At 37.3% G+C, this 16,778-nt stretch overlaps 1 protein-coding gene across 2 annotated transcripts in view; it reads left to right on the top strand.

Annotated features, from left to right (window-relative positions):
- fgfrl1b (fibroblast growth factor receptor like 1b) overlaps positions 1-16,778 on the top strand; it is a 515,733-nt gene that overhangs the window by 273,873 nt on the left and 225,082 nt on the right. The window lies entirely within an intron of this gene.

Genomic DNA, 16,778 nt, shown 5'->3' with positions numbered 1-16,778 from the left:
GTCCGCCTGTTAATCTCACATAAACAAAACCCCAAGATACTTGAAATCCTCCACCTGGGGTATTTTTCCAGATTTTTACAGGTGTCACTGTGTGAAAGAGGCTATTATCACATTACTGTGGAAAGACATGTCCTTCGTGCAGGCATAGAATGTGCACTTTCAGATTAATCAGATGCTGTATGTTGGGTGTGTTCACGTGCAGATTTTTGGTCCAGAGGTGAGCCAACACAAGTTGAAAATACTACTGATTTTCATTGGTACTAGTTGTTTGGCGTCAGCTTGGTGTGCCCCAGCCTTAAGGTTTACCCTGATCAGGCTAACATCCAGCAGTACTATTACTTAATAGGCATGGTGTATGACAGACAGCCGCGATTGATGTCATTCTTATTCCATAATGGAGATGCCAAACAGGCCATTCACACATAACACTTTTTGCAAACTCCAGTTTATTGTTTCAAATCTCTATTCAATTTTGTACCAATAGTGGCAGCCCAGAAAATCCTTAGCTATTGATGAATAAACAGAAGATTTAGCTGGTTTCATTGATTCAGCTTAATTAATAAGCCCCAACCGCTTAATTAGAATACTACAAAATATGTTGTGTGACTTAGTCTGTGTTAGAAGCATATACTGTGGCTGACTGAAGGATTTTCTTCAAATAATCAACTAAAGTTGTGAAGTCATTTTAAGGTATAAATGTCGTTATACACTCTCAGAAATAAAGGTACGTGAGCTATCACTGTGGCGGTACCTTTTTATAAGGTACACATTTGTACTTAAAGGGTCCATATTAGTACCTTAAAAGTATATATTAGTACCTAACAATTTTAAGAGGAGCTCTTTTGTACTTTTTAGGTACTAATATGTACCTTTGAGGTGTTAATATGGACCTATAAGTAGGCCCAGATTTCCACAGATTTTTAGGCCATCATTAATTCTGTTTATTTACTTGCGTGAATGTAAGTTTGTTCAGTTTTTAAATTAATTACAGTAATATTGACTAATATAAAAAATGTTCATCTGATTTATGTACAATGCAGTTTTTAAAGTAATATTTTTCTGTCTTTTAGTAAAAATATTACATGAGACTTACTTTGTTTACCAAATAAAGTGATTGTAATTGGATTTGCATGTTACACATTAAATAAAAGTAAAATAAATATATATATATATATATATATATATATATATATATATATATATATATATATATATATATATATATATATATTATTTCACATATTAATGTTTTAGTTATGATACTCCCAAAATAATTTTGCAGAAATCTGCAGATTTTTACCAAAATTCTCAGCAGAAATAGCAAAAAATGTCCGCAGATTCCGTCTGGCCCTACCTTTAAGGTACAAGTTTGTACCTTTTGAAAAGGTACCACCGCAGTAACAGCTCGCTTACCTTTATTTCTGAGAGTGTATGATCCTTTTTTAGGTGTAATATTAGCACATTTATCCCTTAGAAGCTACAACATCAACGATTTACTATCCTCAATTTGAATATCACATGTTTATATCACATGCACCATTTTGCGTGGCTTATCAGTAAACTATGGCTCAGTGTAGTAAACATGCACAATCATAATACACATGCTGGAGATTTATTGCTGATTACACCACCGGCTCCACTGACAAATGCACATGACAGTTGCATGTCATTTATCGTGTACACTGTTCACATGACATTCCGCTGACTGTAAATCTTTTATTTGCCATATCAGTTGTTACTATACCACCTTGCAAAATGGTAGAACTGCATGCACGTTTCTGTTGGAATTCTTTCCACACAGCAGACAGTTTAGTCATTCATTCCTGTCATAATTCATGCTTCTAGTGTAACACCTGCATGACAGCTGACGTAAAATAAATGATCAGGCTTAATACATCTGAAACCGGCCATTTAAAAAATGCCAATGTTTGGGATCGGCTCAGGATGTCCCTAATAAGAAATGCACAATAGTATGCATCTAGAAGGTACTGGTATGGTTGACAGTGTGGCAGCTGTTAAAGAGAGATTACATTCGTATATCTGTGCTATTTCCTGCTGTACAGTCAGGAAGGCTGTCAGAAACATCTTTTGACTTTGACTGATTTGAGAATACATGTCAGTAATTTATGTAGGTACAGCTGTGCTTGAAATATGAGCATGGTGGAAGGTAACCATTTATGAAAATTCTTGTAAATGATGATCAATGGTTTGTTTGAAACATGTCTCACAGTCATAAACCTGTCTGATTTCCACATAAGCTTTTTTCAGAAATGATATTGAATGTGATTTCTCTCTCCAAGAAAATGATTGATCATTGTTTCACATATCGTTGCAATAAGATCTGAGAGTGTGTTCAGCAGAAGCAAACTTTAAACTTCTCTTATGCCAACATCTGACAATAATGCTTCAGTTCTTTTCTTTTTTTAATTCATGCCTTGTATATACCAACAGATTTTCACATGAAACACATGAAAACACTGAATAGCATCACTTTTCATAATAGAGATTGGTGTTTCATTAGCATGAATGCCAGAGGCAATTCAATTGCAAGCATTTCCCTAAATAAAACAAAATAAGACAGTCTTCAGCTTGTCTTAACAAAATAGATCATAGACAGATATTTTAATTGCTCTGTGGAGTTCATTTGTTTCCTCCAGGGCAGAGGTTCTCAACTGGTGAGTGTGTTATGATAGTCACTACAGGGGAAAAACAAGTAGTGAAAACAGTAAAATACACATAATAACAAAATAAACTGATGGTTTACCGATGTTTGCTGAAGTGAAACATTTCCCAAATCTTTTATTGTACAGTTTGGGGTCAGTAAGATACATTTAGTAACAAAATACATACTCATCGATTACTTTATTAATACACAAAATATATTAAACATGTGCACACACTGTAGACATCATCTACAGTTGAAGTCTGAATTGTAAGCCCCCCTTTTGAATTGTTTTTCTTTTTTAAATATTTCCCAAATTATGTTTAACAGAGCAATATTTTTTCTTCTGGGGAAAGTCTTATTTGTTTTATTTCAGCTTGAATAAAAATTGTTTTTATTAAAAAAAATAAAATACATAAAAAAAACATTTTAAGGTCAAAATTATTAGTCCCTTTAAGCTATTTTATTTCTGATAGTCTACAGAACAAACCATCGTTATACAATAGCTTACCTAATTACCCTATCCTTCCTATTTAACCTAATTAACCTAGTTATGCCCTTGGCATGGCTGGTGCTAATGTGCACCTCTCAATAAAAGGAACTACACTTTACAACAACGCATAGCGCAAGCACTGTGATTGGTCGGCTTGGTAGCTGTGACCAGTATGGGCGGGACCGAGAGCCACTGGACCCTGTTGGATTGAGTGTTTAAAAGTGTGGAGTCCTGAAGTACTTCTACATGGAAACTGGTATTTTGTGTTAACCTTATGATTAAAGTTGTTGCACGTCCACCAGTTCTCGCCTCTGAATGAGTCGGAGCTGCTTGTAAATTAAAGTAGCATTCAGAAAAAAGCAAAACACCCAGGAAGAAACTCAACACAGAAGACCATAAGCGCCTACTGCCAGCTAGCGTTTCGGAAGTATTATTGCAGAGCAACACAAACAGCATGTAAAAGTATAAATACACAACTACGCGCGAGGCAGGCGATCACTCGACGCTGAAGTATAAAACCAGCCTTTATGGTGCAGTGTGTTTGGTTGACACCTTGTGGTTAAACTGGATATTGCAGTGTAAATTTAAAATATCAGAGGCTTTTTTTTTTTTGACACCTCCACTAATTTGGTGACTAGACGCAAACACAAGTTGCCAGATTAATGAAATCAGTGGAACTGACCCTGCCTGATAATCGAGCCTAACAGTGTAAGCTGCTCAGCTAATGTTTACATTTGTAATATCCATAATACTTGCTAATTAGAAAAATCCCTCATGTGTTCTTTTATAACTATGAATCTCATTTCAGAGGCTCCTACGATCCTTAGGAGGTCACATTTTCAGCTGCACTAGCATATATTGAGGCACCCTGCATGACTAAATTGAGTTTTTTTCTGTGTTTTCAAGGCAACACAGAGTGCTTAAGTATAATTGGTTGAACTGGCAGCGTTTACCGGTCATCCTAATCTTTAATTCTTGAAAGTTTTTTTTTTAATTACTAGGTTCTGCAGGTTGCAATGTCCTGAATTTTGGTTGCCAATCTTTAGACAATTGTAATCGATTGTTTTGGGTCAGTTTGGAATTTTCCCAACCAGCGCAAAGCCCAGTGGACCGGAGTGAGTGCTCAGAATTAGCCCCCACCCCGGTCCATTGCTTAAAGTTTTTAGTATTTTGAATATTCAGAATATTCTCAAAGTAAATTTGAGAATTTGAGTAAAGGTTGCTGGCTCGAGCCCCAGCGGGGCCAGTTGCCATTTCTGTGTGGAGTTAGCATGTTTTCCCCATGGTGGTGTGGGTTTCATCTAGTTTTCCAAACAGTTCAAAGACATGCTCTATAGGTGAATTGAATGAACTAAATTAGCCGTAGTGTATGTGTGTTAATGAATGTGTATGAATGTTTCCAAGTACTGGGTTGCAGCTGTAAGGGCATCTGCTGTGTTAAAACATGTGGTGGATATGTTGGCGGTTCACTCCGCTGTGTTGACCCCTGTTCAGTAAAGGGACTAAGTCGAAGGAAAATGAATGATTGAAAGATATCTTTCCAAATCGAGCTCTTCATTCATTTATCATTTTCCTTTCGGCTTAGTCTCTTTATTAATCCGGGATCGCCACAGCGGAATGAACCACCAACTTATCCAGCATATGTTTTATACAGCAGATACCCTTGCAGCTGCAACCCACTGAGATATTCATATTATTCGATTATATTCATATCATAATATATATCGCAGCAAAACAAAATATCACAATGTCAGATTTTTCCAATAGCAAGCAGCCCTAATCTGCGAACATTTTAGGATATTTTATCCTTTAAAAGAGTCATAAACGTACATATTTCACCTTAGACTGTTCTTCTGCTGCAGATTATACATTTCAATGTTTAATGTGTTGTTCACATAACTTTATATCAACTCAAACAAGCCTGGCCTTTCTTTTCTGACATATCCTGCATCAAACAAGGCATTTTCACCCACAGGGCACCTCGCTGTATATCTTCCCTTTTTCGAACCACTTTCTGTAAATCCTAGAAACGATTGTGCCATAAAATCCCAGAAGTACTGTCTGGCACCAAGTTTCAAGTCACTTAAATCACCTTTTTGTCAAAAGAAAAGACAGTTGTTGACTTTCGGCATGGCAAGTTGGGCTGCTATAGCTGCATTAACAGCAGCAGGTCAGAGGGGTCTCTGTTAATTTAACACCACTCTGCCCTAAAGCCGACAGCCATTAACCTCACACAACCTGCAACACCAAAAATGTGTCGCACATCTCAGGCTGGCTTTTTGTCTTCAGATTGCAAACTCTAGAATAAGGTTTAAAGCCGAAAGATTGAATCTTTCAAGCAGGAAGTAGGTCTGCGGATAAATAATACAAAGACAAGTGAGCACTAACGTTTCAAGGGTTAATTATGTACCAGCAAAGTAGCCTTAATTGCTGGTATTTAGTCCCTGGTGGGTGTACCTTTCACTGCTGTTTCTGCCACTCTTTCTCACTGCAGGTGAGCTCTAATCCTTTCTGGTTTCATGTTAGGGGCTGATTAAATCATTAAACACTCTTGCACAACATGCTCTTTCCTTCTGCATAGGGAAGACGTTAATCCTTTAAACTGCATCGTTATTACTTATTTGGATATAAGAAAGTAGCTATATACGAATGTTATCACTATAATCATTCAATGAAAGAACATTATGAAGACTTCAAAATGAGCATATGTGGATTTCGTTTAAGGATTTGTGCCTTTGATTTTCTTCTTTGTATGGGATGACAGAGACTGATTCATAACTAGCAAAATTATTATTTAAAAAAGCTATTTGAACGTTAAACATGTTTATCGGAAGCCATAATGTAGATGTAACAAGCATAAATAATTGCCTTCAGTATGTCTGTGTTCTCAGTTTGCTTCATCTTTCAGCACAGGATGTTCTTTTTTATATTTTTAGCAAGTAGGCAGTGAAAACAAGGGTCCTTGAACCTTATAAAATGTTGATCATCAACTTCAGGAGGTCAAACTTAAAATTGCATGAGCTGAATTTTCTATTATTTCTCTAAAATGAATGCAATGTTCTTAACTGTGTAATGTTTTTTTTATTATTTATTTTTGCTGAGACATGTCTAATTGTAGTTAAAATTCATAATATGGTACTATTAATTAGAATAATTTTGAAATGGTCTCTGTCTAGCCATAACTCAATGAATTAAATGGGTGTTTGTAAGCCAGTTGAAGATTTTCGTTGGTGAACCAACTTCAAGCTCTGACTTGTGTTTTCAGTAGCTTCTCTCTTTCCAATTTTCAGCTACTTCTTACTGTACTGCCAAAAAAAAGGGATTGGTGAGGATAAACACGTCATATACACTCACCAGCCACTTTAATAAGTACACCTTACTAGCAACAAGTTGGACCCACTTTTGCCTTCAGAACTGCCTTAATCTTTTGTGACATCGATTCAACAAGATACTGGAAATATTCCTCAGAGATTTTGTTCCATATTGACATGATAGCATCATGCAGTTGCTGCAGATTTGTTGGCTGCACATGCATGATGTGAATCTCTCCACTACATCACAAAGGTGCTCTATTGGATTGAGATATGGTGACTGTGGAGGCCAATGCTTAATTGGTATTAATGAGCCCAAAGTGTGCAAGAAAATATTCCCCACACTATTACTACAGCCTGCAGTGGAAAAGCTTTTCATAAGTAACTCCTTAGCCCATGTCCATATATTTAGATGTTGTTTGAAAATATTGATAACTCTATACCAGGATAGACTATTGTTAATTTGCACTGCTCTAGGTGGAATGCATTGGTAATTATATAAATTAGTTGATACGCTTATTTTGTGCATTGTTAGTAAAAACACCCTCAGAACATTTCATTCCCATCAGCACTTTTATATGAATATCTCAAACTAATTTTCTCTGTTTATTAGATGTGACCCTTCCGGCAACATACTGCAGGTAAATATAGAAAATAAATATGCAGGTGAATCAGAAAAAAAAAGAAAGTTAATTGATAATTATCACTACAGTACTACTTATATGAGCAATATCATAGATAAACAGTTGAAATCAGAATTATTAGCCCCCTATTTTTTATTTCCTAGATCAAGGAAAGTTTCACAGCATGTCTGATAATGTTTTTTTTTCTTCTGGAGAAAGTCTCATTTGTTTTATTTCGGCTAGAATAAAAGCAATTTTTTATTTTTTGAACACCATTTTAAGCACAAAATTATTAACCCCATAAGCTATTTTATTTATTTTTTGATAATCTACTGAACAAACTATTGTGATACAGTAACTTGCTTAATTAACCCAACCTGCCTAGTTAAGCTAATTACCCTAGTTAATCTTTTAAATGTCACTTTATGACGTATAGAAGTGTTTTGAAAAATATCTAGTAAAATATTATTTACTGTCATCATGGCAAAGATAAAAGAAATCAGTTATTAGAAATGAGTTATTAAAACTGTTGTTTAGAAATGTGTTGAAATAATCTTCTCAGAAATTGGAGAAAAAATAAACAGAGGGCCTAATAATTAAGGGGGAGGGGGTTAATAATTCTGACTTATTATATATATATAATATGATTTAATATTAAAAACTAAAGAAAAAAATCAGAAATTGTGAGAAGAGAATACTTAAAAGTTTATTTCGGATGTTTTTTTTTTACTTTCTTTTTGCAATCCATAAAAAAATATGAAAATTGTAAACATAAAAAATAAAAACTTGCCTGCTTTAAAAATGCAATATGTTAAAATTGGCTACCGTAGTGAATCTGGAAGTGTGCAAAGTATGCTTTGTAAGTTTCCTGTGACACCTCATTTTGGAATAGAGCAGAAGTCAAGGCGACCAGAAGGGGTCAATCAACAGAATCTGTCCTAATTTCCAGCTAAATGGTCCTTGAGAGTTTTAGCTTCCTAATCCTAAACGTGATCCTTACCGAAAGCAAAAGAGCGGTCCAAGGGACGCCTGCAGATGAGTATGCAGCTCACATAATGCCATTACCCGCTCCGCAGTGAGAGAGAGGAGAGCCGCAGCTCTAGTCTAATCCAGCCCAAACCTGACAGACAACACCGCCCTGATTCCACTTTAATTGAAGACATTTTATTAGATTTCTTTCTCTTCGCTTCTCCCCCATTGTTTCATATGTTGGGAATAAAAGCAAAAGCTTATAGTGGTTGCTTTCTCATTTTCTCAGCCGCACCGATCCATCAGCCGCTACATATTAAAGGAGTCATGGGAAAAAATGAAAGATTTCGGGGGGGTAGTGATAGAACAAGAAAAAAAATGAAACATTAAGGGCTTGCGTTGAAGCTGCCAGGATGAGATCCTGATCCAATTCTGTGCTCCCTGCTTTATAGATATAAGGTAAAAGTGGAATAATTGGTCTGTTTATTTATCAAAGCGTTCGTCAGTATGAGTGCAGCACAGCCTCATCCTCAAACTCTCAGAGGACCGGGATGCTCTTTCACTGATGTGTCGACATGAATTAGAATGCTTGGTTTTAACACACTCATTGTGCATTCCTTATTTTTGGCTTGAATACTAATTAGACCTGCTTGGTTGACATGCAAACATAACAAGCTGAAACAAACGACTGCCCAAAGTTGTTATTTAAGCAATATCACACAAGCAAGAGTGATGCTGTTCTGAATATCAACTGGATGTGAGCTAAAGTGTGTAAATTGTCATTGCGGTTCTAAACTTGTGTGACTTTCAGTTCTTTAAAGGATTAGTTCACTTATGAAATAAAATCTCCTGGTAGTTTACTTTACCCACTTGTCTTTCAAGGTGTTTATTTCTTTCTTCAGTCAAAAATAAATCAGGGATTCCAGGACTTTTCTCCATACAGAATGTGACCATAATGTGATCTTTTTCTTATTAAGGTTTATACCTGACAAAAGTCTTGTTGTCTATCCAAGTTTTAGGAACAACAGATTTTTGTTCCAAATCAGTTCTTTCTCTTTTGACACATGCACAAGGCAAACAGAAACTACCTTTTTTAATGTTTTGAGCTCCAATTTTGAATTCAATAATAATAATAATAATAATAATAATAATAATAATAAGATTAATAATAATAACTCTTTACATTTATATAGCGCTTTTCTGGGCAAAGCACTGTACATCTCCTCACCCGCCATATCCACACATCCACCTGGATGACTTGACGGCAGCCATATTGCACCAGACCTCACACCAGTTGATTGGCTGAGAGGAGACAGAGTGATGAAGCCAATTATGTAATGGGGATGGCCATGATGGAAAGAGGCCAATGGACAAATCTGGCCAAGATGTCAGGGTTAAATCACACATCCTGGGATTTTAACGACCACAGAGAGTCAGTACCTCGGTTTAACATCTCATCCGAAAGACGCCTCACTGAGCAGTACAGAGTCCCCGTCGCTATACTGGGGCATTAGGACCCACACAAACCACAGATTGGCCGCTCCCTGCTGGTCTCACCAACACCACTTCCGGCTGCAACTTAGCTTTCCCATGTGGTCTCCCATCCAGGTACTGACCGGGCACAGCCCTGCTTAGCTTCAGTTTTTGGCCAATGTGAGAGTTTCAGAGAGCTAGTAGTCAGCAGTTTGTATGCGCACCACATCGTGATTTGAATATCCAAAGATTAGAAGTGATAATGTGTTCTGCTCCCCTGCAGTTTCAAAAATGATGCAAATTTTAATTTCCAAAAATAGAAAAATTTCAAAAACTTGGAAGTAGCTTTACAATTAAGCAAATTTGCAAAACTACATTGACAAAGTCATTAACATTAATAGCAATGGATTGCTGATGCTGCATTTTCATTTGTCATTTCCGCCTAGTACCCAGTTCATAATGGTGGAAAATGGGTCATTTTGATAAAAATTCTGACAATTTTTTCTTTTTAAATTAAGTAAGAAAGTAATGAACTCCTTTGAAGAAGACATACAGGTGAATAAATCATCAGGCAATTTTCAATATTTAAGGTTGTGTTCACACTTGTAGTTTTATTTTTACCCTGGTTCATTGGAAGTATGTGCCCAGGGATACATTCTTAAGAACCAAGAAATATGAACCTGGATCTATGCCTTTGTGCAGTTTTTGTTTTTAAAAAATCCACTCGAGGGCATCGTGAACATCTCAAATATGTTACTGGGGCACGTTTTTTTTTTTTTTTTTTTTTTTTTTTTTTTTTTTTAAACATGCCATTTCTTATGAGTCCACCAGAGGCCGCTGCGTACATTTCTGCAAATCTTAACTGCAAATATATTGTTGGCACACAAAATGCAACCATATGTAGCGAAAAGTTTATATTTTTCATTCTCAAAATGCATCACTGGGCACATTTTCCCAATGAGCCTGTGTTGGATTAATTGGTTCTGTTTCCAAAAAAAAGAAAAAAGAAAAAAAAACATGTTTAAAATGGTTTTAACAATGTTTTTGATTCATTTTCTGGCCATTTCAGGTCCATTGCTGGAAATAAACGATAAGGGAGCTCTCATATTTTAACTAAACTTTCAAAATTGGGTAATCTTTAAATGCTCCTTAAAGCAGTGAAAGTGTCCCTGGTGTTTTGCTACTGTGTGAAATCGTTCAGTTTTTAGAAGAGCTTGGTCTTTCAGTATACAGTTTGGCAGAGAGTTAGATGCCAGTGTCAGTTTGAAATGATTTATATTTGTAGAATGGGATTTTAAGTTAAGTGACAATCCATCTTGATTAAACCAGAGAGATTTGGCCTGGCACAGAGAAATAATGAGGATGATTCAGAGAGAACATTATTGGACACTAGTGCTATACAGTTGTCGGATCAAAAGACAAGCGTTGATGTGAAAGAGGGCCAGATGAAGGATTTTTCCTCTGCTGTCAGTTCTTCGAGACTCCGACTCAGCTTTCACAGTTTCAGAGGACATGTTAACTGATGTTGACCATGGTTAGGAGGCTATGATGGAAAGAGGCCAGTTAGGAAATTTGGCCATGATGCCGGGGTTAAACCACACATCCTGGGATTTTTAACTACCACAGAGAGTCATGACCTCAATTTAACATCTCATCCGAAATATGTCGCTCACTGAGCAGTACAGAGTCCCCTTTAGTATACCAAGGCATTAGGACCCATAGAGGAGCATAAAAACCTACTAGTGTTATTGCAGAGCAATATAAAAAGCATGCAGAAGTTTAAATCAACCTTTAGTCCCTTATTTATCAAGGGTCGCCCCTACAGAATGAACCACCAAGTATTCCAGCATATGTTTTACATATCGAATGCCCTTCCAACTGCAGCTCAGTACTGGAAAACAGCCATACGCTCTCACATTCTCACACACACACACACACACACACACACACACACACACACACACACACACACACACACACACACACACATACATACACACTCCACTCATACACAAGACCAATTTTGTTCACCCAATTCACCTATAGCGCATGTCTTTGGACTGTGGGGGAAACCGGAGAACCCAGAGAAAACCCACTTGAATAACATGCAAACTCCACACAGAAATGTCAACTGGCCCAGCCGGGACTCAAACCAGCAACCACCTTGCAGTGCTAACCACTGAGCCACCGTGCCACCAATTTGCAAAAACTTGTATTTATAAAATTCTTATCTCATCTATAAGATGATGGTGTGTGCGTGTCTGGTAACACTTTAGGTCAAGGGTGTCTAAACTCGGTCCTGGAGGGTCTGTGTCCTGCACAGTTTAGCTCCAGCTTGCTTCAACACACCTGACAGGAGGTTTCTAGTATATCTAGTAAGGGCTTAAGCTGGCTCAAGTGTGTTTAATTAAGGTTGGAGCTAAACTCTCCAAGAAAGCGGCCCTCCAGGACCGAGTTTAGACACCCCTGTTTTAGGTCATAAGTCTCAAACTCGATTCCTGGAGGGCCGCAGAGCAGTTTTGCTCTAACCCTAATCAAACACAGCTGATCCAACTAATTGGGGTGTTCAAGACTGCTAGAGACTATTAAGCAGGTGTGAGTTGGAGGTGGATGGAGCTAAACTATGTAGAGCCTCAGCCCTCCAGAAATTGAGTTTGAGACCACTGTTTCCTCCGGTTTCCCCCACAGTCTAAAGACATGCACAATAGGTGAATTTGGTATAAGCTAAATTGACCGTAGTGTATGTAAATGGGTGTGTATGAATGTTTCACAGTGATGAGTTGCAGCTGAAAGGGCATCCGTGGCATAAAACATATGCTGGATAAGGTGGCGGTTCATTCCGCTGTGGGTCAACTCTAGATTAATAAAGGGACTAAGCCAAAAAGAAAATGAATGGATGAATAAACTGTACATTACCAATAGCATTCAACAATCAGGGATAAAACAGTATAAATAATTTTAAAAAAAAATAATAATAATAATAACAATCAGCATATTTGCAATGGTTCATTTCTAACCATCTAGTGTGTGTGTGTGTGTGTGTGTGTGTGTGTGTGTGTGTGTGTGTGTGTGTGTGTGTGTGTGTGTGTGTGTGTGTGTGTGTGTGTGTGTGTGTGTGTGTGTGTGTGTGTGTGTGTGTGTGTGTGTGTGTGTGTGTGTGTGTAAGGAAGCAGAACGAGAGTGCAGGCAGAATGGACCGTTGTTCTGTCTGTTCTCTCAGACATTGTGTCTGTATTAAAGCCACTGGGCTTTGTCTCTCCTAAGCTTCATTACACTTCTAAACACACACATCGAATGCAGGGTTGCCCACGCAGAAATTCTCAGTGTTTTCTGTGCAAACCAGACTCTGGCTTGTCATTTTCACATTGTATCAAACGCTGAAGAAACAATCATGTTTTGCCTGCCAAAACGCAATGCCTTGCTTATCAGGAGTTGACAGCTGTCCTGTCACACGTTCATTTGAGCGGCTCCAGTTGCTGACTCCAACACTCTGAACCACATTCTCTCCAGCTTGTTTGTTTTTTTCTCCATTTTCTCTCTCTCTCTCTTTCACTCTGTCAGCAGTGGGCAGGCAGGTGGGCGTTCAGACAGGTACTTTTTCCCACTCTAGTAATTACTCATTCTGCCCTGACGGCGCATCTCACACCTTGTGGTTCATTTTCACAAGGCACTTGCAAGGAATTATGGAAGAGTGTGTCTATGTGTGTGTGTGTGTGTGTGCAGGCAACAAATAAAGTCAGAATTATTAGCCAAATTAAATTATTGACCCAGCACATTTTTCTTTTATCCCAATACCTGTTTAACGGAAAGAAGATTTTTTTATAAACACATTTCTAAGCATAATATATTCAGTCAGAGGGAAGCGTGGTGGCATAATGAGCAGCACTGTCGGAAGGTAAGAAAGTTGCTGGTTCGAGCCTCGGCTGAATCAGTGGCATTTCTGTGTGGAGTTTGCATGAGCTCCCCATGTTGGCGTGTGTTTCCTCTGGGTGCTCAGGTTTTGCCCACAAGTCCAAAGACATGCGCTTTAGGTGAATTGGGTAAGCTAAATTGTCCATAATATACGTGTGTAAATTAGAGTGTATGGGTGTTTCCCAGTAATAGGTTGCAGCTGGAAGGTCATCCGCTGTGTAAAACATATGCTGGATAAGATGGAGGTTCATTTCGCTGTGGCAACCCCAGGTTAATAAAGGCACTGAGACGAAAAGAAAATGAATGAATGAATGAATGAATGAATGAATGAATGAATGAATGAATGATTTTGATAACAAATTTCTAACAACTGATTTATTTTTTCTTCACCATGATGACATATTATTTTACTAGATGTTTTTCAAGATTCTAGTATTTAGCTAAAAGTTTAATTTAAAGGCTTAGCTAGGTCAATTAGGCTAAGTAAGCAAGTTGGGTTACTTAGTCAAGTCATTGTATAATAATGGTTTGATCTGTAGACAATCAAAATAAATATTCATTGCTTATGGTGGCTAATAATATTAAAGAAAATAATAATTAACTGCTTTTATTGTAGCAAAAATAAAACAAGTAAGGCTTTCTCCAGCAAAAAAAATTTAATTCTTCGGTAAAAAATTATTACCTTAAATACTGTGGAAAATTTCTTGCTCTGTTAAAGGTGCAGTATGCAAGTTTGACACCCAGTGGTTGAACTAGGTATTGCACACCTAGTTCAATACACACACAAGTGCAGCTTGCCAGATTGACAACATCAACAGGAGTGTCTAACTATCGAGTCTAAAGGCTTATTTAAATGGCATTTTTTTGCCATGCTGTTAAAAGCAGCAGCAGATAGTTCACCTCAGATCTTGAAAATAATCCCAGATCGTTTATTTTTGGATATTACCCAAAATATAATACAGATTTTGTGGTCCGGGGTCATTTCTATCGATATCAACAGTTTGAACTTCCAAAATGCAAAATTTAAGCACCATAGAAGTTTACTATTACCCCTTTTCCACCAAATCAGTTCTAGTGTTGATTTGAAGCCAGGGTTCTTGTTCCAAATCGGTTCTTTGTCTTTCGACACACAAGACAAACAGAAACTACCTTATTTGGAGTTTTGAGCTCCAATTTTGAATTCATTGTGTTCACACACCATATTGTGATTTGAATATCCAAAAATTAGAAGTGATTATGTGTTTAGCATTATGTTCTGCTCTGCTGCAGTTTCAAAACTGGAACAAAACTGGAACTGCAGTTTCAAAACTCAAAATTTCCAAAAATGGAAAAATTTCTAAAACTTTAAAACTAAGTAACTTTACAAGTAAATTTGCAAAACTACATTGACATTATAATGATAAAAATTCTAAACATTCTAAATAAAACAAACCGTTTGAAATGGAACTTTGAACTGTGGCTCAGTGCAAACCAACACATATCAGTGCTTCAGCATCTACATTTAATAGTGTTGAAGAGGTTTAGTATGTATTCAATAAATTAGAAACCTTACCATTTGGTCGGAGTGCAGTAAGTGCACTATTCTGTGCTTCTAAAAGGCTGTATTTAAATTTTGGCCGTATATATACATTTCTGGAGAGCACCAAATATATGCAAGGAGGTAAATTTTGCAGTTTTTTTGTTTTTGCAAATCCATCAGAAGCTTCTTTGTGCACTTTTTCAGATCTCAAATGTCTCTCGCGAGTGCCTTTCACACCTGCTAAATCCACCAGAGGCCACTGTTGTCTGACTGACTGACTGACTGACTGATCAACTGACCCACCCTCACCCTCCTCTTCCCTAAATCCAACATGATAGTGTTTTCAAAAGCACCCATTGACCTTGACCAACTCCACTCCATGTCACAAGTTTACTGAGGTACACACGGAGGTAAGCAGTCAGCTGGTAAGCGCGAAAATGAATGGTGTCATACCACCCCAAAGCTTTCGTTTTAAAGACAAAATGCAGCCATACATACTTCTGGCTATACAATACACAATCTCCAGAAATGTATATAGGGCTACATTTTCAGAATGAGCCTATGATGGAATTTTCATTTTTGGGTGAACTATCTTTTTAATACCCGGGGTTCCTTTTAAATCTTGACATTTAGTTAGGAGAACCAATAATGCAGCTGTGTATTCTGGTTAACACAGTGCATTTCAGTAGACACACACAAACACACACACACACACTCTGAGGAAGTGTTTTCATCATGGATGTAATGTATGCACTCTGACTTCATTGTTATGCAGAGTGGATTTATATTATTGTGTGGACTCTTCTGGTCCAACAGAGAAGCTGCGGAGAATGCTAGCCGTGGGCCACTGGAGTGCTTTTCTGAGGAGAGGAAATGGAAATGATAATAATGCACAAGAAAGCCGCAGCCAAAAAACATGGCACGGCTAAACTAATTGGTGGAGTAGGGATTTGTTATGCGAATACCATGCATAATTCTATTATTCCACATTAGGAAAGGAGCATCGCATTATTAGAGAAAGCGAGCTCGGAGTTCTCGCTCAGACACACACAGATCTAACAAACACGACCTGATATGTGAAATGCACTAATTATGTGATCTGATGTAACGCTAATAAATATTTGGAGCATGTTTAAGCGCTGCTTTGATCATGCGTGTTCAGATTGGGAGGTTAAAGCGATAGTTATGAAAATAAATGTTCTCTATGAAACTCATAAATTTGGGATCTTACACTTCAAATTGTTTTGTATTATTTTGTATTGTACACTTGTATTTGTAATTGTATTGTTGTAGATTGATCTGTGGTATTGAAAGGGGCTTTTTTGTTATATTTTATTTAAGTATCTGACCTATAGACTCATTTCTCAGTCATTCTCAGTTTCTGAAAATGTAGATGTGGTTTTGAAAGTATGCACTTTTCAAGCCTGTATGGGGTGGGGGTTTGGGTGGTTCGAAAGACCCACCTCTCGCTGACAAAAGGTCCAGAATTTGTCCCATACATGAGCTCATTGTCCTATTTTGACTGCTATGCCATCATAAATTGTGAAAACAACCCATCAAAATAAGAACCAAGCAGAATCCTCTTTTGGCTTTTGCTTTGGTGTGACTTCAGCTAATCAGTTTTTGTCTATGCAAGCAATTATTTAGCATGAGTTCAACATCCAGATGTGCAAGAAAACACAATCTGACTTAAGTGACGTCATCTGTCACTATTGACCTACTGTATTGTTGTTAAATAGAAAAAACATTTTACAAGTAACGATAACACTTTATTTTGATGGTCCATTGAAGTATTAGTAGACTTTCTGCTTAATAT

The sequence above is a fragment of the Danio rerio genome, chromosome 14 (assembly GCF_049306965.1).
Source record: "Danio rerio strain Tuebingen ecotype United States chromosome 14, GRCz12tu, whole genome shotgun sequence".
In the NCBI taxonomy this organism is placed as follows: domain Eukaryota; kingdom Metazoa; phylum Chordata; class Actinopteri; order Cypriniformes; family Danionidae; genus Danio; species Danio rerio.
The sequence above is the reverse complement of the archived record's forward strand: the minus strand, read 5'-3'. Positions and strand labels throughout refer to the sequence as shown.